General features: G+C 42.6%; 1 protein-coding gene across 22 annotated transcripts in view; it reads right to left on the minus strand.

The window, feature by feature from the left end:
• The window catches only part of DAB1 (DAB adaptor protein 1), a 1026794-nt gene that overhangs the window by 373643 nt on the left and 628841 nt on the right, over positions 1-24310 (minus strand). For 2 of the 22 annotated variants that reach the window (XM_053244290.1, XM_053244276.1), the window contains exons 1-2: positions 8714-9264; positions 2801-2942 (exon numbers count right to left, since the gene is read on the minus strand). The exons of 17 other annotated variants lie outside the window; for them this stretch is intronic. The gene's annotated coding sequence lies outside the window, so the exon portion shown is untranslated. Of the gene's footprint in view, positions 1-2800; positions 2943-8713; positions 9265-13745; positions 13765-24310 lie in introns of those variants that run through there. 3 more of the 22 variants (XM_053244284.1, XM_053244270.1, XM_053244288.1) reach the window with 2 other exon arrangements.

Consider the following 24310-nt stretch of genomic DNA (forward strand, 5'->3'; position numbering starts at 1 on the left):
CTTTCTATTATGTGTTGTAACACAATGCAGTGATCCATTACTGACCTACCTGCAGTAAGCCCTGCCTGTTCCAGTTCTATAATGCCTTCCTGATCCATCCACTCACACAGCTTAATGCATACGTGCTTTGCGTACAATTTACTTATTATAGTGAGCAAACTTATCGGTCTATAGTTGCCCGGGTTGTCCCGTGTTCCTTTTTTGTGTATTGGGACAACAGTGGCAAGACCCCAATCATCAGGAATGTGAGCCGTTCAATCTATATATGTAAATAATGCTGCCAGAATAGGGGCCCACCATTCTATATTAGACAGCAAGAGATCGGGGGGATATAATCATAGCCAAGAGATTTCCCTCTCTTCAGCTGTGCAATTAAATATTTTATTTCATGGATTGTGACTGGGGGGCAGAGAGGTAAGGACATTGGTGAAATCTCTAGCAATGGGAGTGATGGTGGTTCATTATAAAGTGCCATAAACCTATTCATATAAACTGTGTGTGTTAGTGTGAAATCTGTCTTCCTACAATAAGCTAAAATGGCAATTCTAGTACTTAGAAAATTATAATCCTATTCATTTCTGATGGACTGCAGTAGAAAACTCTGAAGTGGTACTTGGATTGCTCTTGAGGTATTACTGCCAGCAGTACAGTGTACAGTAGATGACCATATGCGACAAAACAATAAGCAATGAAAGGTTTCTTCATACCCAGCATATAGTAAAATTGAAAAATCAGTATCAGCTTGGTTATATTTGTGCATGTGAAGCTTCTTGGGTTTAAATAATCCTCTGTAGTTTACAATCCTCTGTCAAATACAAGGAACTGTAAAGTAAAGTTGTGCCGTCGAGTCGGTGTCGACTCCTGGCAACCACAGAGCCATGTGGTTTTCTTTGGTAGAGTACAGAAGGGGTTTACAGTTGCCATCTCCCGCACAGTATGAGATGATGCCTTTCAGCATCTTCCTATATCGCTGCTGCCCTATGTAGGTGTTTCCCATAGTCTGGGAAACATAGTCCCATAGTCTGGGAAACATACCAGTGGGGATTCGAACCAGCTCCCTAGGCAAGTTACTTCCTTGCTGCACCATTAGGTGGCTACAAGGGACTGTATAAGACCTTTATATATGAACTACATCAATTACATTTTCCTTTAGAACATTTAGGATTCTCATGCACTGCCTTCATACTTTTTTCAAACAAAAGGTTATTTACCCTAAAGAAAAGGTACCAAAGGATAGCACTTCTAAAAAATTACTCATCCCACAGAAACATACTATTATAGGTGCAGAGAACCTCAATTTCCACCAAGACCTTTCCCTCTAGTCTTCTGAGTCATCATCCAATTTTTTTCCAAGTAAAAACATTTTGATATTCTTCAGGAGCCTTTTCCCACAGTTAAATACTGACCCTGTTGCTGAAGACTGAGCCATGCAGGCCAGTTCACTGGGGAAGGGGCCATGGCTCAGAAGAAGAGCACATGTTTTGTATGCAAAGGGTCCGTGGTCAATTCCTGACATTTTCAGGTAGGGTTCAAAAAGACTCCTGGCTGAAATCCTGGAGAGCCACTATCCGTCAGTGTAGACAGCATTGAGTTTGACAGAACAATGATACAATTCCACTCCCTTTTTTAAAAACTGACAAATCATCTTTTTCCAATCAAGTATCTGCCTAGCCTGGTCACAAAAAGTAGCATTACCAATAGGTGTTTACCAATTATGACATAAATCTTCATAGCTAGGTCTGGAAGCTGCGCTCTCTTGATCCAGAACACTGTATAAGAATTACAGATTATTTCAGTAAGTGGGTGTTGTGATGGAAATCAAGAACGGGAGTGGGGGTTGCAGCTCATTTAGAAAGGAACAGTTGCTCCTGACTCTGCCATTTTTGAGCCATCTGGCACTACAGAAACAAAGAAATGTAACAATGAGCTATAGCATTGGAGGTCATAAGTGAATGTTTTACTCATAATCCAAAGCACTGATTTGGATTTATCTATAAAATCCTTATGGACTTCAGCTCCTCAAACCTCAAACACCATTCTTTTTCCCACATTCTCTTGAAAGGCTAAAGATCAACACACACAAAAATGTTTTGACTGTACCAGCAATGCAGCAAGTTCAGACAACAAAAGAACATAAAGAGATCCTTAGTAGCTCTCAGTTCTAGAACTCCTTTACCAACTGGGAATTCATCAAATTTTAAGACTTATGCACCTTCAAAAAGCATCTGAAAACTCCTTGTTTGGACTTGCTTTCAACAGATTAAACTAATTTTAGTTTTAATTTTTATATACACATCTAGCATACTATTACATAATACCTTTTACTTAAGATGATAGATATTTTAGTTTCTAATTCTAACTGTTTATCCTCAAAACATGAAAAATGAATAGTACTAGCAAACTGACAGGAATATATTCCGGATAATGGCACACACAACATACCCACACACAAATAATCCAGGCTTGCAGTTTGCAAGCACGGCGCCTATCCCACAAAGTTCAGACTGTCTAAAAGTACCCAAGAAAACTGCCAAAGTTTGTTTGAACCATAACCCAACTCCATGCTTTTCCTAATGAGAATGTTTTTCTGGGATTTCCCTTTTTTTTTGGTAGTCTGGCAAAGTCTGGAAACTACCTGTGAAAACAGCATGTTTCTCTCTTTTGTGGTTTGGACTGGGATTTTCATGTGAGAGAGAGAGAGAGAGAGAGAGAATCAACATTCAGCCTAAAAGATCCCAACTCTTGCTCAGTTTTACTTGTTCATGGAAATGGCTTGTAAAGACATTCAAGCTACACTTACTGCCTCAACAAAGTCTGTTCATGCTGTTGCTCTTACTCATAATGCCCTATTGCTGTTATCTCAAGATGATAATCTCCGCTTTTGGTATCACTTCATCATATAGGACTACAGGTCAAGGGGCACCCCCTGGATATTTCATCAGCTGAGATAAAAAGAAAAAAAGAAAAATCAATTTCAATCATCATAAGATGAAGCAGCAGACAAAGACGAAGTTAAAAAAAAAAAAGATCTCACTAGGAAGCATTTTTAGATTGTGAACTATCTTCTCATTCCTTTTGCTATGTAATCCGCTCTGTGATTTGTGTGTGTGTGTGCGCGCGCGTAAAAGTGATATAAAAATAATAAATAAAGGCAGTTTCCTCCTTCCTTACTGTCCTGAAATGATCCTAAGGGAGCACATACACCCATAAAATCACAACGTATTGTCATATTTTGATAACATTATCAGCTATTTGCTTTGAACTCATGCACAAAGATGGTATAAATATAAAGATAGGCATCCAAATTAATCTTCCAAGTGTGAAGAACATATTTCATATTTGAGAAATTAATGAGTGTATGAGAATTAGGCATAAATACCCACTATAGTTTGTCATCAAAAATATATAGTTTCCCATTAGCTGCACTGTGCATTCTTTAAAAGATTTATTCTATTTAGACAATTGCTACACACCATTTGTTAAAGCACATATCTATATATTTAATTCTCTTAACATACCTGTCGCTAATCCCATGGATGGCAGCTCTCGTGAGAGCAGCTGCCAGGGTATAGCGGTGGGGATAGGAGACAATGGCAGCAGTGGCGGCAGGCCAGCCTGTCCGCCGGTCGGCTAGAGTAGGTGGTGGCAGGCTGACCTGGCCCTGGCCTGGCCACTGGTCAGCCAGAGGAGGCAGTGCAGGCTGGCCTGGCCTGGCCGCCAAGAGGAGGAGGCGGCGGCATGCCAGTCTGGACGTGGCCCTGGCCCTGTCCTGGCTGCCGGTCGGCCGGAGGAGGCAGCAGTGGGCCAGCCTGGCTGCCCACCGGGAGGAGGAGGTGAGAGGAGGTGGCAGCGGGCCAACCTGGCCCAGCTGCCCGCTGGGAAGAGGAGGCGGTGGCAGGCTGGCCTGGCCCTGGCCCGGCCGCTGGTTGGCAGGAGGTGGCTGTGGTGGGCCGGCCTGATCCAGCTGCCCGCCTGGAGGAGGAGGCGGGAGAAGGTGGTGGGCCGGCCTGGGCCGCCCGCCATAGGAGGTGGCGGGCCAGCTTTCTGGCCGGCCAGAAAGCATGGGGTGGGGGGAAGAAGCTAGCAGCAGGGGGAGGGCCGGCCAGAAAGCTGGTCATGCCAGCATGGGGGGGGGGGCAGTCATGGTGGGTGGGCCGGCCGGAGGCGCAGATTATGTACAGCAGATAGACATTCAAGATTTGGACCAAACTAGTTAGCAACTTCCTAGGATTTTTCTTTAAGTGAACAGAGCAGCAAGATGCAGAGTGATATTTTTTTAATCAACTCCATCACATATTCCTCTGCAGCTTCCCACAATTCTGATCTAGCAATGGAAAACATACTGTGAAACAGCTTGTGAGATGAGCTTCATCAACAATAAGTAATTTTTATTCTGTTTGAGTGGCTGAAAACAATGAAGGTGATTAAGTGCTGCAGACATAGTTAGAATTTAGGAATCTGGCAAATGATTATAGTAATAAAAATAGTTCCCTTTGAAATAAAGATTTAGTTGGGGAACTATTTTGTGTGAAGAATCTGTCTCATTTTACTGATGGATATCAGGAAACGACAAATGCACCACACTTGTAGGCCTCATTATAGAGTTGGGTTTTCGTTCTGTCATTCTTCTTTCCAAAGAATCTCCTTTTGCATTGAGCCATTCAAAACCATGGATTTGGGTAACAATCTTACACAGCATAAAGTGTCAATAAGAGTTAACAACTACATAAGGTATCATCGGGGATTTGGTGTAAGGTTTTATCAATATGCTGATGAAACCCAAATCTATTTCTCCATGTCAATTTCATCAGGAAATGGCCTAACTTCCCTAAATGCCTGCCTGGAGGTGATAATGAACTGGATGGGAGAGAGAAAATGAAGGCTGAGCAAGACGGAGTTATTGTGAGAGGTCGGAATTTAGGAAGTGGCTTAGATCTGCCTGTTCTGGATGTGGTTACACTCCTCCAGAAAGAGCAGGTACATAGTCTGGGAGTATTTCTGGATCCAAACCAATCCCTAGGCTTTCATATTGAGTCAGAGGCCAGGAGGACTTTCTATCATCTTTGGCTGATGCACCAGCTATGTCCATTTCTGGAGATAAATGTCCTTAAAATAGTAGCGCATGTGCTGGTAACATCCAGACTTGACTACTGCAATATGCTCTACATTGGGCTGCCTTTGTTGTCTGGAAACTGCAGCTGGTACAGAATGAAGCAACCAGGTTGGTGTCTGGCGTTACCCAAAGAGATCATATTACACCCATTTAAACTGGCTGCCAAAAGGTTTCTGAGTGAAATACAAAGTGCTGGTTATTACCTGTAAAGCTCTGAACAGCTTGAGTCCAAGATATTTAAAAGAACACAGCCTTCTTCATGAATTCCACCACCTATTAAGTTAATCTGGGGAGCTACAGTTGTAGTTGCCACCAGCTCGGTTGGTGGTAACGCCAAACCAGACTTTTTCTAGGGTTGCCACAGGACTTTAGAACATGCTTCCTAATGAAATTAGAGCCTCCCCTTCTCTAGATGTTTTTAAGAAAGACCTGATAACATACCTGTTTAGTCACGTTTTTAGTTTATAGTTTTAGGTTTTGGAGTTTTTATCTGTATTTTAAATGGTTTTAATTGTGTTAATGTTTTAATTGATGTGTTTTTAGATTGTGAACCACCTAGAGACTTGCATATGGGGCAGTAAAGAAATGTATTAAACAAACAAACAAAGACATGCCCAACACACATAAGCTTTGAATGTGAGTGTACAGATTGCATATTCAGAACGTATGTGTACAGGTCTGTTATGGAATATGTCCCTTTTTGAGGCAGAATTGGTGGGTGTTTGCTCCTAAAGAAAACATCACCTGTTGTTTTGTATTCTGTGCTTGGCCTATATCCTCCCTACAAAACGGCCGACCCCCGCAGACCACACACATACCAATTTCATGCTTGGGCAGGACTACTTAGGTGCAGGGCTTTTGGGGGTTCAGTGATGCCATCGCTGTCTGAAGAAGAGCTGGCATGGCATGGCATGGCATGACATTTCAAGGGATTTAAAAGCCATTTCCATGCCAAGGGCAGGCAGACCGCTCCGAAAATGTACAAACGTGCTCAGGACACCCCCTTCCATATTATGTCAGTTGCAACCACTCTGCTAACGTGCTGACGCTTTGCCTACAGTCTGGCTGTGGAGCTTTCTGGGATCGGCCTCAGTGGCCAAGCAGCAGGGAGGGGCTCCCCTTTCTTGGAACCAGAGCTTGACAGACCACATTTGGATGAACATCTGTGGTGCAATTTACAGTTTAAAAGTGAAACTGTGGGATTGCCAACCTCCAGTTTCATGTTACGTCTGAATTCAGCCAGTGTGAGCGTATAATATTCTGTTTCAAAGTCTGTTAGGAATATCAATTTATATGAGATTACACTCAAAGAAGAAACCTAAATCTTTAAAAAGCTGCTCCATGGTCACTTCCTACCAGCCAACCCCCATCACTTCTGAACAACAACAAAGGAAGGTGAACTCATCAGAACTATGAATACATCAGAACCCAGTTCCCTCTTTCAAGTCTACCTTTATGTTGCAAGTCTTGGTAATGATAATATATGTGCCTGTGCAGACCACTAGATGCCTCTGAACAGATGAAGGCCTGGAACACTGGGCTCTACCATCTTCTCAGTAGGCATCCCTCAAGTTCAGTCATAACTCTAGTAGCAGAGGAAGACAGAAGTTGCACCTCTGCAATGACCATGGAATTTGCCTCTTAAAGAACAGGTCTCTTCCTCACATTGCAGCCTGGCAACTCTAGTTTTGATATTCTTTGTGCTTTAAATTCTAAATTTCTATCATCTATGTGGTGGAGAGAGAAGTTGATTTTCTAATATATCTTCCAAAAGCAAATACAAATCCAGAAATGATGAGTGCTTTTTTAAAATATGAGCCTCCGCTAATGTACTCTTTTTTAAATGGACAGCAGAGAGCAGCACAATGATGTTCAGGAGATGCATTAGAAAAATGACAGATTGCAAACCAAGATCATCTCTAAGTATACTGTATATCGGTTTAGGCACAAATCAAAGCTGAGCACAGTTGCAAACAATAAAGCCTTCCCTCCACTGTCCCAATTTGGATTTGGGATTTCTTCTCTGTTAAGTGCTATTGAAATCAGAAAGATTGCTTGACTATCTGATGTGCAATTACCTTATGAACAGCCCTAGGGAACTACCAAAGCATCTGCAACATAACTGTGTGTAACAGTAAACACAGAAGAAGAAGAGACATATTTTTGTGCGCTGTCACAATAACATGACACTGTGTGTAGTTATAATGCAACGATGGGAACAATTACTCAGTCACACAACAAACTCAGTTTCCATCACACATGCAGCAGGGACCCTGGATCCCAAGGATATTTTTTGCAATCATATAGTCACATATTTTGTTTCTTCCTCTCTCCTGTGCTTTTTAGTTGGGATTGGAACGGGTATGGGGGTAATTATAGAGACAAGACTGATCTTCATAGGGATTTACAATAAAGAGCAGTAGAATAAGAAATCTGTCTTCTAGAGAATACAAATCTGCCTTATACAAAATACATGTCACAAATCTTGCAGCTTCCACTATGGGGTTTAAAGAGATGAGCAGAACTTCCTCTCTCTCTCTCTCTCTCTCTCATCAGGATGATACTAAGAGAGTGAAAGGCAAGTTGAAGATGAGTATGGGATGAACATTGCTGTCAATGCCTGGAGAATGTTTGCCTTGTAACCAAGGGGGGAAATTAGAAGATTGAAGCATTTTTCTGCACCAGAGCAATTACAAGTGACACGCCCCCCCACCACCACCACACACACACACCCATCATGCCTATACTCAAGGAGCCAGTCATCCAAGGTAGCAGAAACTGAACAATCACCACCACCGTTTTGTTGATGCTTCGTCATGACTTAAGAGTACATTATAGCATTAAATGCTTCTCTGCAGATCTGCAGGACACCCCCCACCCCTCTCGCCTTTCCGGGTGCTAGTCCTCTACTATCCTGGTGCGCACGTGGACGGAAGCGGGTACTGCCACCCCGCTATTTAAAGGCAAGGGAAGTAGAAACTGTGGGGAAGCGGGAGAGAGCTAGCACGAGGGCAGCGAAGACTCTTCATTACCCTTTCACAGATGTGGGGCGGAAGCCACCGCTCTTTCAATCATCTGAGTAAACCGTGTCTCATCAGATTTCAGCACACTCAAGAGCCATACAATTTGAGGAAGCGGGGAAAGAGGCTCGTTTACAATATTATATACACGCGCGCGCACACGCAATGCATGTACACGTGTCCACTTTGTTTTTATACAGAAGAAGAAAGAACAACTCTCAATTGTGTGTGCAACTATCGTGCCCCAAATCCTCGCACAGACAGAATTTGCTATTAAGCTCCTGCAGGTGGGGGGACGGGAAGGAGTAGCAAAAGATTAGCGCGGGAGGGGGAGTGGCGGGGGGCAGGTGGACAATGGCCGCCCTATTTTGAATCCCACCCCCGGAATCCCCGGTAATAATGCCCAAGAAACGTGAGGGCTGCCCTCGTGCTGAAGTCTGCCAAGGGCGAAGGGAAGAGCATGGAAGCTCCTCGCCGCTCTTCGACATACACAGGCACAGCCACCCTCGCCGCGAACTCACAGGTTGCCCCCACCCCTCCCGCGGTGTCTTGGGACCCACTCCCTAGCCCCCAGACTCACCTCGCCCGGCCAAGCCCTCCCTCCTGCCCATGGTGCGCACGGCGACCCAGGCGGCTACTCCACGGCGACCCAGGCGGCTACTCCTCGCTGGCTCGCTCGCTCGTCTCTCTCTTTCCCCGCTCAGCCCGCGCGCTGCTCCTCCAGCTCCTCCATCCCCCTCGGCTCGCTGGGTGCATCCGCCCCCTGCCGCCTTTGCCCTCTCAGGCCCCCGACGTCGATGTCAAGCTGAGGCTAGCCAGAAAGAGAAGAACGTGCTGAGAAAGAGAGGAAGGGTCGCTTGTTGTTGCTGCTGCTGCCGCCGTCTCCTCCTCCCCGCGAAAGACGGCGTGCGGGGGGGGGGGGATTTAGCGCCTTTTAAAATTTATTTATTTCCAAGGCGATGTGAGGATGTCCCCAGTGTGTAAATAGGATAGGGGGCGGGGAGAGAAAATCACACTGGATTCCCTCACACGACTCGCACAGCCTCCCTTTCCGGGGAAAGAGGCTTTCCCCTAGCAAACCACACCACCTTCTTGCTTCCACCGCGCTCCTGGCTCTTGTCCGTCTGTTTTTACTATCCCCACCCGATCCATACGAAAACTAAAATAAAACCCACCTATATAAGTGGAGGCAAACTTTACCAAAAAAAAAAGGGGGGGGGATTCACTGTTACCACTCTTACGCTCCAGCAACGGGGCGTGAGGGAGGGGGAAAGGGGGGTCACTGTACAGACACAGGTTTCTTATACTAAATTGCTGTCACATCTCTCCACACAAATGTTTCCACTTCTTCCTTGCACCCACCAATGGCAGGACGGGAGCTTTTATAATTATACTTCGAAAAATAACTTTAATTTGCCAATTTCATTAAATGATAGTGTTGAAGAAAAATGCAGGAAAACTCTATGTAGTTAACAGGTATTCTACCCTACAGAAAGAAACAGCAGCACACACTAGCTCTGGCAGCGGCTGAATATTGTCCCAAGTAATTTGAATCGAAAGAGCTGGCTCTCAAGAAGTGTATTTGCTAATGAAGTTCTTATGCCCCATTTTAGGGTATCAAATCCCTGATCATGATGCACAATGATGTATTTATACTTCTTTCTATCCATTTCATGCCCTTATGCCTTTTCCATACTCCTTAATAGCATGTCAGCCATTTTTCATTAATAAGTTATTTTGAGGAAGGATATATCTGGTAGAAGTGTGTACAGTCTGAAAGCTATTGAAAATGAGGAGTTTCTTGGAAAGTGAAGTGTTGCTGTTTATGCACATGTTGTTTGCATTTTTCTCTCTAGAAAACATCATCATCATAACAAATAATGTGATTTTTTTTTCCCTGTGGCTGCTCTCAGTCACCCATGAAAATTTAATGAGGCATTTAGGCCTGCTACCTTCAGAGTCAATGAGCTGAGCGTATGTAGTCTAATGCACTTGCTGTTGAGGCAATAGGTCTACTGCAAGCAGATCAGAAGTCACAGAAACACTATCTTTTCAACACAGAATTCACGACCTATTAAACCTATTCCGGGATATCAGCTTCTCTACAAATAGCCCCCTCCCATTCATCCTTTCTAAAATAAAGGAAGCAACATCAGCATGACTTCCTACAAAAATCTGTGTCGAAAACTAACAAAAGCATATTTGAGAATTTGTGGGAGTCTGTTTTACGTATACATAAAAAGAGCTTGCCCCTAGAGATGCTTCATAGCCACAGCATCAAGGATCTGACCCTTCCACTGAGTTATAGGACTTTCCTCTATGAATACTTCAGGCTACTTCATGTGCTGTTCCTTTCCCTAATGAAAATTACTTCCATGTAAAAAATAGAACACATTTATTTCACTTTTGCATTCACACTGGACACACTACGGGATATAGCTTCTAGCACATGGATACATGCAAAGCATATGACTGTACAATAAATACTACCTCTACGCATAAGAACCTGACTAAACTAATGACGACGGGTACAGCAACCAGCCTTAGAACTGATAATGAAGACACTGAAGTGGTGGATAGCTTTTGCCTTTTTAGGATCGACCACCAACAGTAAAGGATCCAGCAGTCAAGAAATACGCCGCAGACTAGCACTTGGTAGGGTTGCAATGAAGTTCTTGGAAAGGATATTTAGATGCCGTGACATGTCTACACCTACAAAGATTAGCACTGTTCAGACAATGGTTTTTCCTGTGACACTCTGTGGATGCGAAAGCTGGTCTTTGAAGAAGCAAGACAGAAAAAGTATTGATGCTTTTGAACTTTGGTGCTGAAGAATACCAAGGACAGCCAGGAAAACAAACAAATGGATAATACAACAAATCAATCCAGAATTTTCACTCAAGACACAAATGATCAGGCTCAAACTGGACACATTATGCGAAAACCCAGCTCCCTTGAGAAGTCCATAATGCTGAGAAAAGTTGAAGGAAAGAGAAGGTGACCAGCAGCAAGGTGGATGGACTCAATTGTGACAACAATGCATGCACCACTGAGAGACCTTAAAGGCCAAGTTGAAGACAGATCATCCTCGAGAGAATATATCTATGTGGTCGCTAAGAGTCGACACTGACTTAATGACACTCACTCACTCAATCAATCAATCAATCAATCAGTCAATCAATTGCCATCCTTAAAGGGGGCCCTGCTCTATGTCTCACTAGTGCCACCACCACCAGGTGTTGTTGGATAGCATGAGGGACAGAGTCTTCTTGAGAACAGTGCCCAGGTTATGAACTCTTTGCTGGTGAGATCTGATCTATCTCTATACAACTTTTTAAAAGATGCACCTTCCAGTAGTGTAATCCTGCTTTGAAATTCCTTGTCATGATTGCTGCTCTCTTTTTAAATGATTGGCTGTTATTTTATTATTTACTATTTAATTAGATAATAGGTCACCTTGAGAGTTCTATAGTGAAACTAAAAAAAAAAAAAAAAGACAAGAACCACCTCTGTTCATATGAACCTGCCCAGGATAGAAATACTTGAATAATAATCAGATGGTCTACAGGTAATTGCTCCCCGCTTTAGAAGTGTTTTATTTAGTGAGGGAGAAACAATATGAACATATGAAGCTGCCATATACTGTGTCAGCCCATTAGTCCATCTAGCACAGTATTTGACACTTTCAACTGGATATATCAGGAACTGGAAGTGGATCCTTCTCTGATATGTAAACTGACCCATAGGGTATGTCTGAACAGGGATAGAAGAATCCACATTGCAGTCTAGGAATTTATCTCCACATTATTCATACTATAACACCTAGGAGATCAACAAAGGTGGCACAATAGAGGAATGCTGCACAAAACTCCACACACTATGACAACACCCAGTTTAGATTACTGCATTAGAAACATGGACATTTCCACATGGACATCACAATCAGATCCGGCAGATTATTAGAACTGGGATTAATTTGCCAGACAAATTCTCCTCAAAATTGCTTGAAACATTCAAATGTATATTCTACTGATTTGAACTGAACTATTTTTAAACATCCCTAATTATTGATGCTATTATGTTTAAGAAAAGATGATGTATAAATATTATAGCAAGTGGCTACTATTTAGTAGGGCTGTACACCAAAGAAATTATTGCAATAAGTTCTGGTCTAATTTTGTTAATTATTACATTGTGTTGCATCAAATCAAGCTGATATATTAGATCAGTTTGTTGTTTTAGTTGTGGGGGAGGCTTACCTGAAACCAGGAAGGGAGCTACCTTCTATCTTCTACATAGAGATGAGCTCCCTTCCAAGCAGCATCTGCACTTCAAAATGCTACCTTTTTCTGTGGAATTGCTTCATGATTCTCTAGCTAAGGAAGCAATGTCATTATTGCTTGACTACTGCAATACACACTATTTGGGGCTGCCTTTTCACGAGGCCTGGATACTGCAGTTCGTACAGAATGTGGCAGCCACGTTGGTCCCTGGATCATCTTGGAAAGACCATATTATTCCTGTGCTGAAAAAACTACACTGGCTGCCGATAGGTTTCTGGGCAAAATACAAGGTGCTTAGGCCCAGGGTATTTAAGAGAATGTCTTTTTCACCATGATACCCACTGCCCATTAAGATCATCCGAGAGGATCATCTACAGTTGCTACCGGCCCATCTGGTTGCTGCTCAGGGACGGGCCTTCTCCATTGCTGCCCAGAGGCTTTGGAATGCGCTCCCAGTTGAAATAAGAGCCTCCCCATCTCTGACTACTTCTAAAAGGTCAGTCAAGACACATCCATTCACCCAGATTTACAATTTAATAGTTTTTAACACTTTTATCATGCCTTAAATTTTAAATTGTTTTTATGTTTTAATTTTTTGTTGGAATTGTTTTTATTGTAAACCACCCAGAGGCGTGAGTTGGGGTGTACAGAAATTTTTTAAATAAATAAAGTTGGGTCCTTTCTCCAGTACATGACTGGGGTATGGAGCAAAATATCCACTCCCTATAGTTACAAGAAGCGACCATGTTCCCCTCAGTAATGCAGCTTTATTAACTTGGTGAAGTTTTGAGCAGTCGTTCAAAAGTTACTAAGATTTTCCTGTAGAGGTGTACACAGACCCATAACGGCGGTTTGGTCCAAACTAAAACTGCATTCAGACTGAACCATCACTCTGTGAACTGGATTGGTCGAACCAACTGGCTGGACTGGTCAAGCCAGCAAACCAGCTCGAACTGGTTTGGAACAGTTTATGATTGAACCGGTTCAACCAGTTCAGAGCAGTTCACGGAAGACCAGTTTGACCGTGAACTGGTTTTGCACATCTCTATTTTCCTGCCCTATTAAAACCTATGGCTAGCAAGTGCTGACAAAGTTATACAAAACATGTCCTGTTTGAGAATGAAGCCTGAATGCTGATATGTCTGCTAGGGATCAACATTGAACAGGCAGGGCCAGTTTGGTAGTTTGATACCAAACCACCCCCAAACCAAATCAGCCCCTGATCACGGACTAAACACTGGTTTGGGTTTGAGGGTTCTTCTTCTTCTTCTTCCTCCTCCTCCTTCTTTTATTTTTAAAAAAACGTTCTTTTAAAGAAATATAACTCACCACTTCCTGATCTGGGTGTCTCTGTGCAGCTGGGTAGGGGCCCCTCCATAGGTTCCCCCTACCTCTGCCAGCCTCCCCGGGCGGTCTTCAGCCCATTCGGGGCCTAACCTCTGTGGCGGTGGCCATTTTGGATGCCACCGCACATGCCCAATGGACTTCTGTGTGGCCAGTTCCCACACAAAGGACCATTGGGCATGCGCAGCAGCCTCCAAAATGGCCTTCAACACAGAGCTGAGGAATAGAATGGACCAAAGACTGCCCAAACCTAGCTATTTGGATCTTAATGGAGGCCAGCGAGGGGGAGGGGAACCTCTGGAGACACACACCCCCCCGCAGCTGCACAGAAGTCCCCGAATCAGGAGGTGGTAAGTTATATTTCTTTTTTTAAGGGCTTGCAAAGCAAATGTCCTGTTCTGCATCTGAAGCACTGTTTGTATTGTATTTCCCTTGGGACATGGTTGAAAGATTCCTGTAAACAGTAGATTTTCTTGGAGAGGGGGAGAGGCAGGGAGAAACTTCTGGCCTCCTGAGTCCTGTACGGTATGTGGCACTTCCGGGGTTCAGGTGCATAGGTTTCCAACTGTACTATTTCTAAATGCTAGATTGTAGATTTAAATAATAGCAGAACTAACAGACTATATGGTTTGTGCCTTTTCCCAGTCTTGCCCTTCACTTTTCCTTGGCATGTTTGTTTTCATTCCTAAATCAAAGACTCTGGGAATTAAAGTTAAAACTTTACCTGTTTTATTTGGTCCATGTTAGATACATAGGAACATAGGAGGCTGCCTTCTACTGATTCAGACCATTGGTCCATCTAGCTCAGTATTGTCCACTGGCAGAGGCTTCTCCAAGGTTGCAGGCAGGAATTTCTCTCAGCCCTGTCTTGGAGATGCCAGGGAAGGAACTTGAAACCTTCTGCTCTTTCCAGAGAGGCTTCATCCCCTGAGGGGAATATCTTGCAGTGCTCACACATCAAGTCTCCCATTCATATGCAACCAGGCCAGACCCTGCTTAGCTATGGGGACAAGTCATGCTTGCTACCACAAGACCAGCTCTCCTCTCCTAAAATATCCCTTTTCTGCTAAATGTGCCTTTTAAGAGAAGGCCCAGCACAGCATCTGTCCAGTGACTGTTGCTGGTACCTACCACATTTTTCTTTTTAGAGTGTGAGCCCTTTGGAGACAGAGAATCATCTATCCACTCTTCAGGGGCGTAACAAGGCTGGAGTGGGCCCAGAGACAAAATTTTAAAATGGGCCCCTTGCTGATACACACACACACTTCACAATATATAGTCATGTGACTTGCCTCTGGGGGGGGGGGGCCTTGAGGCGTGGGGGCCCCCAGGCAGCCACCTCCCCTTGCCTAATAGTAGTTACGCCCCTGCCACTCTTTATTTTTCTTTGTAAACCACTTTGAGAATTTTGATTGAAAAACGGTATATAAACGTTCACTGTTGTAGTAAGTGTGAGTTTGTGGCTCGGTCTCCCACACTCCAAAATATAGCAAATGAAACAATTGAATTACTTTACTATGCAAGTAAATAATTTATGTTTTAATATTTATGTGCATGTTTTTAAATTTAGGGCCCCTTTATAACATATTCTACAGGCCCCGCACTAGCTTAATCCGGCCCTGCCTATGGGCACCTTCATTGCTTTGTTTTTGCGTGTCTCTAGCAGCGCCCCAAACCAGTGTTGCTGCTACATTGGGGAGGGGATTGGATTGCCAACTCTGTAATAATTAATTTTCTTTTAAAAAACAAAAGCTAAAATGGGAATTCAATGATCAAAAACCTGTTTAAAAACCTGTTTAAGACAAGGCTATCTCACATTAGCTCAAGCTCCACAAAGCCAGGAAATCGGAAAGATCCAAATGGGTCCATAGATGATAGAAGATTCTAGAGACTATAGATATTCTATAGTCTATATAGAAGATGCTAGAGTCACTAGTTCTTCCATAGTCTATGATCTTTATTGGTTTTATTTTTAAAGCTCCAGCCATTGCACAGAGACCAGAGTGGGGATGACAAGGCAAACCAAGCAAAGTCTACAGAAGCTAAGCATATTGTCCATGGTAGGAACCACTCCTGCTAAATGATGTGAGAATTAAACTTTGTTACTCTGGATCTTGGACTGCAATGGGGATGGAGCCACCTCTGAGCAAATGGGTTCAAAGAACCCGGGCTGCTGCCAATCAGGGGCCACACCACGCGGCCCCGACACACACCCTGTGTCTGATGTCAGACTCGGGGGTGTTATTTTGCTCCCAAACGGAGCTACGTGGCCCCCGTTTGGAAATTAAATCAGCCTGCACTGCATTGGCAGCGTGGGCTAGAGCAACTCTCCCTGCCTTTAAAGGCAGGGAGAGCTGCTCCTGGCCTCGCTGCCAGCGCAGCAGGACCGATCTCCCTCCCAAATGGGGCCACATGGCCTCGTCTGGGAGGGAGATCAGCCCACACTGCATTGGCAGCATGACCAGAATGGCTCTCCCTGCCTTTAAAGGCAGGGAGAGTTACTCCAGCCAGCACTGCCCAATGTGGCCCTGCTGGCATGGCGGCCCCGTTTGTTTTGCAGTGCAGGCTCCGCGCATGGACTGCAACTTAATGGGAGGGACTTCCTTTAGCAATACAGTAAAGCTCAGATGCTTCATAGGCCACAGGTCCAGGACAATGTGTGGCACCAGCACCCCATACTCCCCATCTTGATTTGGGCCTGAAAGACTGAGGAGAAGTGTGGGTGCATGTTCACAGCCAATGACAAGGCAAAAAACAGACCTTGACATAACATGTACCATCCTGTTTAGTTGTGCCGTCATAATAATTCACTATTTCCCTCTGCATGCACTGAAGTGCCAATGGATGCTGCTTCTTTGGTAGGAGATTTGCAGCCTCCAAGTATATGGTTGATACACACATACAAATGGGAAAAGGGCAGTCTACATTTGTGCATGCACACATGGGATGCAGTCCAACACAGTTAAGCACACTTAAGCTTGTTGATTTTAATGATTTTGAACAGACTTCCAAATCTGAATCCCAAAGTTGTGGTGTCTGTTGAGCAGCCTCAAACAAGTGTTTTGATACTCAAGAAAGATGCCAGACCTTAATTATGAATAGGAATAAAAATGTTGAATGAGAGCAGTTAATTCTGTGTTCAGTGCTGTAATTTATTGATTCAAGTCACATTTTTAAAATAATTTTTTTTAAATATAAAAGAGCAAAATTGCTCATGAGACTTCAATATGAATGCAAATGAACATGCTGTAATTATACTTTGCAATTTTCTATTTTTTTAAAAAAATGAACAGACCTGGAAAGTAATTTGAATTGCAATTCTTCATTGTACCCTTTCATTATGCAAGAGTTACCATAAGCAATCTGTTCCAGATTGTTTTAATTTAATGCAAAATATTTTTAGTTCATAACTTTACATTGACAGTAATTGAATGTGGACATTTAAATGCTCAGGGATCTTTTCTCCCCAAATAGGCAGAGTCAAACAAGCACTACCCCTGCACAACTCCCGTGTGTTTCAGTGGAGCCTTGCTAGAAGAAATATATGGTGGATTGCACTGCAAGTGAACAATGTGTGCAGAATTTTTTAAAATACATAATACATCAAAATTCAGTTTATTAGTCTATATTTCGCTCTAGATTAAAATTAGGTTTTTCTTAGAAATAATCTGATCAAATAATTCTCACACAAGCAAAAAGCATATAAATTATAATGTGTAACTCATTTTGTTTTCCTGGGCTGAAGTTCACCCTTTTCTGCTTTGCTTTTTTTCTTGATTGCTGCCAAATCTTCCAGCTTCACAAGTGCTCTAACTTTATCTTCATTTCATTTATGCTTCATTCTTCTACATGTGTTGTTCTGCTCTGATGCTCCTGCTCCACCATCTATTAGACTGACTTCCTGGTTTGCACTCCATCCACTGATGCTACTTGTCCCATTTGACTTTGTCTCTTTACTTGGGACTCTTTATGAAGTTACCTTTAGTGAGAAATGCTCTTGCAATGTGTGTCTTTCCCATGCAATTCCAATAATGTCAGATGCCGGGTCATGTGGGAGGAAACAGTAATGTGGCTTCCTCCCACACAAGCAGTGCTTCTCCATTCACTTTGGGTACCTCACTTGCAGCCAGGGCCATGATTTTACCCAAGGAAGTAAGCAGCTAAGGTAAGGAGAGACACCTCACTTGCTGTCATCAGGGGTGACAGAGCTGCCTGCGGTGCAGCTTAGGAGATATTGGCTGAGATTCACAATGTGTATGTGTGGGAAGAGCAGTCCTTGGGATTAGGAGTATTCTGAGGGACAGATGGGAAGCCTTTGGGCTGGATTTTTCCCTCGGGTCCCCAGTTCCTACTCCTACTGTACATGCAGGGCACTTCTATTTCAGCAAGCTTCTGATTTATTTCTGACCTCATCTTTACATACAGTATTGTTCTCATATGATGTTTTTATTAGCAATTGTTTTGGGGTTTTGTGACATTTTATTTGATTTCGGGGGCAGTTTAATGCTTTGAGCCACTTGGGTTTTAATCTTAATGAAAAGATAGATAGATGTTTATTAAATAAAGGAACAACAACAACAACAAACCCTCCATGCATAAACACATCAGAAAACATGACAGGGCAAACTGTGTGTGAGAGAGAATACTTTGCTTTTTTGAAACTGCTCTATTGTATTTGACATACTCATGCACTGACTAAGAAAAGTGAAAAAGAGCTATTAGCAGCTTCAGGATTCCCCTTCTTGTCTTTCAAGCCATAAGCCCCAATTTATCTCCACTCAGAAAGGAGTCTAGCATTTTTCTCAGGCTGTGTGTCAACTAGGCTCAGCTGTCCCAGATTCACTGAGGTGTAAATGGAAGCTCAGGATTTCCCCAGTGATGATAGTCCAGGCAGTTGGAAATCCTGAGAGTGAAATACAGTGTTTTAAAGCTGCAATCCTAAACACACTTGGTTCAAAAAATTCCATTGAGACCAATGGACTTACATCCAAACACACTTAGGACATGGCTATAATTCTCATATGCTTACAAATAAATACTGCCTGGTAAAAGAAGTCTAATTCCATGTAATATTCACCATCACAACATCCTCTGGAAGCAGATTTCATAAACAGATTATGGCACTTTCTGTCTGAGTAGGATGCTATTTTGAAGAGTTGTTCTTGAAATGCATATTGTAGTAGCACCACAGCTGCATGACAGGGGCTTCACTTGTGGACTTACAATATCCTTCAGTTATGTTCTAGGGAACTTCTCAACATGAGCAATAACACTTAGAGGAAAGGATGCTGCCAGGATGGAGACGTTTCAGATGACAGTGGTGATCCATATTAATCTTATAACGTATGCAACATAAACATATTAAGAAGCATACAGAGACCCTACCACAGGGAGCAGTTTTTGAAAGTGGCCACATCATTACCATAACTTATGTTATAACATATAACTATCCAGAGACAGAACTTTAGGGTGGTATACAAATTTGGGTCGGGGTGAGGGGGAATAACATAACATAAAATATAATGTAAGTTACATGCTCTTGTAGAACTTTGCTAACATTTACCAACACTAATTGATCCAATAACCAAGTATCACCAGCGCTATATAAAACATTAAAGAGTCTTGTAGGACCTCAAATAGAAACACATTTAATTCAGCAAGAGATCACATGGACTACTGTCCCTTTCATGAGATGCATTAAGTGTCATCCTTTGCTGGCAGATACACACACTTTGCTAGATCATGCCCAGCTATTAGATGTAATATTCCCAAATAAAGGAATACTATTCCCAAATAAAGCATATATATTTTTAAGTCAAACCATCTTCAGACTATTCAAACACGCCCACACTTCCAGAACATGTTCCATTGGCCCACATATCCATACCATAATCTGATTTCTGGATTTCAGCAATATCCCTAATATATTTCAGGTGGCTGGCCATGATAAATAATTACAAAATAAGTACATGGGATGCTTAAACATTTATTTGTGCCGATGCATTTGAAATGTGCTACTCTGTCTAAATATTAAAGGCAAACTATGAAGAGGTTGTTTTAAAATCAAGTTATCAAATAAAAGATGAAAAATAGCAAGTTATGAAAAATAGCAAGTCCCAGCCAAAGACATGGTCATTCAAACATGTACAATACCCTCCCTTAGCACTACATTGGCTTCAGCTTCCACTTGTGTCATATTCAATTTTCCTTCTTCATATTTTGCCTTAAAATATTTAGACAGAGTAGCAGATTTTAAATGTGTCATTGACACAAATAAATGTTTAAGTAGCCATTCTACCTTGGGCTCTGCTCTTGTCAGATCTCATAAGTTAACCATGGTTGGGTCTGGCCAGTAATTGGATGGGAGACCTCCAAGAAAAACTGTTAGAGAAGGTTTCCTTGGTTATTCTGTAGGTGGCATTTTAACCTCAGAGTAAGATCTGCATTCCAGTAGTGATAGTGGCAGAGATGTCATGCCTCAAGTGGTGCCAGCTTTCATATAGTACTGACTAAAACATGTGCTATCCTCTCCATCGGGAATAAAGGGCATTCCTTTCCTTGATACAGGGAAAGAAGTTAAAAAGAAGATAAGCACTAAAGTAATATGGGCAACCAGAAGTCAAAGCCTCACTCAACCAGGAAGCAAACTGGGTGGCCCTGGGTCAGTTACTATGGCCGCCCTTGGATGTAACACAAAACCGGAGGCAAATGTGCCAGAGGTTTGAGTTTGTGGTAGTCCAAATGTGTGAAACTGCAGTTTTGTCACCCAACTGCGGGACAGTTTCCAACCCCAAAGCTGAATTTGAACATTTGGTTTGTAGTGAGTTTTGCTGCTGAAAACCCAGGTTCCAAAGGGCCATTGTTCCATCTGAATTCTGCCACTGCCATAACCTGGGTTTTGTGTTGTGGCTCCTCCCAAAACCATAGAGAGGGTGGCTCAGGGCAGCCCAGAAATGGGTCAGCTCTATGCCGGCCGTGCTTCTCGCTGGTCACCTCTCCGAGCTGTTGCCCTACCTTTCACCATCTCCACACTCCTTCTACCATTGCCCGACAGGGATGCTGCATCCCTAGCATTCATCCATTTAAAGCAGGGGTGTACAAGTCAAATACCCTGGTGGGCCAGAACCAACCATGACTTGGTAGGCAGGGGCCGAGGTAGATTTTCAGCACATTAATGGTTACATTAAAATTAATTTTTAAAATATTAATGAAAGCAAGTATTAGCAACCCACAGCATGAGGAAGGAAGAGGAGGCTCCTAGCAACCTTTCCTCTTCCTTGTCCCCTATGTACTTTCTCCCCAGGTCAGTTTTGAAATGGGGCTGACTCCCACTAGGTTTAGGGGGCAAGGCAGCATTTTGCACTTCACCTCAAGCACCACACTACTTTGGGCCAGCAAAGAGGTCCTTGTGGGCCAGATCTGGCCGCCGGGCCTTATGTTGTGCAGGCCTGATTTAAAGGGAGAGAACCACATTGAAGAAAGCCCAATTTCCCCTGCGTCTTATGGGGCACCCCTTGTCCAGCTGAAAAAAGGGTTACCTTATGCTGGTCAAAGACCGTAACAAAGATTGATTGATCAACTTTTCCTTTAATTCATAAAGCAAACCAAAGGGACTAACCGGGAATAATTTGAGAAATCTTGCTGTTCCTCATGGCATTGATTGTTCTTTGTGTTACAGACAGCCCAGATTCCTCACAGGCATGCTGTGCTAGACACTGCACAAAAAGGAACTTGAAGAATTCCTTTTACATATCCCTAACAGTCTGTTAAACACTGTTTTAATTGTAATTCCTGTCATTCTTACTAAGCTTAATTAGTTACTCTGAAGCAAATATAAAATTTAACAATGCTTATTAAGCTGTTATGAATTACTATTAATTTTGCTTTTGGAAAGGTGTTGATGTTCCAAATACCCCAATGTAGCTTCCTGATGGGCACTGTCTTTGTGTAAGGGTTTGGCCTGTCACAAAAACTGCTAAGGGAAAATAAAGCTGAGACTGCATTAGGTATGTCAGATTGTCACTACAAAAAATGGCTTGAGAAGCCAGAAGAGCACACAGTAGGCTCTTTGAAATGTATTGAGGATGCAGCACCTTAACTGATTAAAAACAAATCTGAATGCAAATCAAATGGCCTTAGCTGGGTATCTTTAGACCACGTCTGAAGAATCCTCCAGAGAGCTTCTGAAAAAGGCATAATGTGATGAAGGTTGCCTGGTCCAGAACCTGAGAACACATCTATATCTCATTGGGTGGGGGCGATGTGACGATGTGTTTTTCACTTTAAAAATTCAACATATTATTTTGTATTCTAATAACAGAATCCAAAGAATCAAAATAGTGAATGGATGTTTCACAATGAACAGCTGACAATATCAGCATCAGATTTTCTTAGCCCATATGCTGCAATGAAGTTGTAAGTCATAGTCACTCATCACCTAACACTGAAACCATTTGACCCTGATATGCTAGTTCCATACCCTCTCTTCACACATAATTGCAGGTTGCAATTACAATTATTTATTAAATGCTCCAACAGCACACCCTATAGGTGTATAATGAAAAAATAAAAGCATGTGGAGAAAAGCTTTCATTTACATACCTTCTGTCTTCCTCAAATTGCCTACCATGGATGGAACTCATATCTATGAAAATTATTATGCCGTGCTTGTGACTCTCGCATGTCACAGAGTTGCAACATGCATATCCATCTCCCAAATATAAATATGAAACATTCCATTTCCCTACTTTTCTCTCTGTGTGCTTCATGGGAAACAGGAAACTACCTAGCAAGGAACTGTTGATTAGCTCTTCTTTAATTATAATCTGAGATTAATTTTGAGAACTTGTGTTAAGAGTGTTTGCTGAGCCCTGAGATAATCATCAAAGGGATGAACATATGATCAATATATATCAGTTTTCAAGCTTCATAATTTAATTGCCTTGCATATTTTACTGTTTTGTACTCTGAGTTTTATTCTTGAGTTTTATATTTTCCTGCCAGCATAACAGAAAACATTATGATGATGGAAATCAGTTGTTGCATTTAATCAACTTCTCTGCTAATTCTGCCATAAATATGCAAGGATCTATAGCATGTATCTTTTATATCTTCTGTAATTTACATTAATATGGTGGAAGACAAATCTTGATTGTGTTTAACTGCATTTTTTCCAGATTATTTAATCACCAAATTATTGATTTTTATGGTTGCTGTAGATTCAAATCAGGACTAAAACACTCATTTTCTTGAGGATGGATCAATAAAAAACATTGTTTTATAAAATAAAACCCAACATATTCATTTTAAAAAGGTAGTTCTAAACATTTAATAGCAGGGTTATGATGACCCAGAAAGACAGTGAAGGCCAAAATTGCAGAGGATATGTAGAACATGGTGGCAGCAGAGTGCAGTGGTAGCAAGAAACAGCCATTTATTGCATGAGGTAGCCTGGTGTCTGCATATCTCTGTGGACTGTGTTCTAAAAATACAGTCCTCAACAACCTATTCCCAATAAGCAGGTGGTGGTACTTCTCTGACTTGGAGTTCCATGTAGCTCCTTTAATGCTTCTGATGGCTGGAGTGTCAATACAATATTATCATAATACCTCCATAGGTTCTTAAGTGACTTACATAACATTTTTAGGGTAATATAGTGTGTCTTCACACATCACAGTGATTTTCACCGACCATTGGTTCCTGATGAGTGCACATTCCCAGTGTGAGCTGCAAGTTCCACTCCCAGACCCAGTTCCACTCCACTCATCCAAACGTGCCAATGTTGGGTTCCCCAGCTGCACTTCCATTTGGGAACCTGACATCTGTAACCTAGATTTGAAGTTGATTACAGTTGCCAGGTTCCTGGAGGAAAGTGCAGCTAAGGAATCCAATATCGATGGGTTCAGACAATATGCCAAGAGCAGATCTTGAGGCTCACAGTGGCACTTGCTGGAACTGTAGTTTGAAGAACTTTGATTGCCACCATAATATGAGAGGCAACCCATAGAGGCTCTGCACACAATCTGTGTGTAGTGCCTGGAAGGGTTCTGCAGAGAGAACGGGCTTAGCCCTCTTTCCCCACAGACGAGCCGTCGTGCAGCCCTGGGCAGGGATCAGGGGCCACTTGGCCCGTGGAAGTCCCAGGATGTCCCGCATGAACACCCAGGATGCCCCAGGGACACTCAGCTGGTACCTAGTCTATTAACATTCAGGTGCCAGGTAAACCCATTTTTATTCTCCCAAGTTTGTCACTAGATGATCTACATGATGATTTTATTTCTTTGTTTGGGGATACTTTTATTGCTGTTTTAATTCTTGGAATTTTTTTTTTTTCTGGTCTCTCTGTCAGTGGCTGACATCCTAAGGCTGCATACATGCAACTGTGCTTCCGCTTCAGCAGTGCAGGCAATTGTGCATGCAGAGATGCAATTTTAGCAGATCTTCTTTTCCCCTGGAAGCACTCTATGCAGCCCACAAATATATCCTTGAGGGTCATATAGCACTGCTGAAGTGGGAATGTAGCCTCTGAGAGGGTGTATCTTTTGTCTGCA

This window comes from Hemicordylus capensis, chromosome 4 (assembly GCF_027244095.1).
Source record: "Hemicordylus capensis ecotype Gifberg chromosome 4, rHemCap1.1.pri, whole genome shotgun sequence".
NCBI lineage: Eukaryota > Metazoa > Chordata > Lepidosauria > Squamata > Cordylidae > Hemicordylus > Hemicordylus capensis.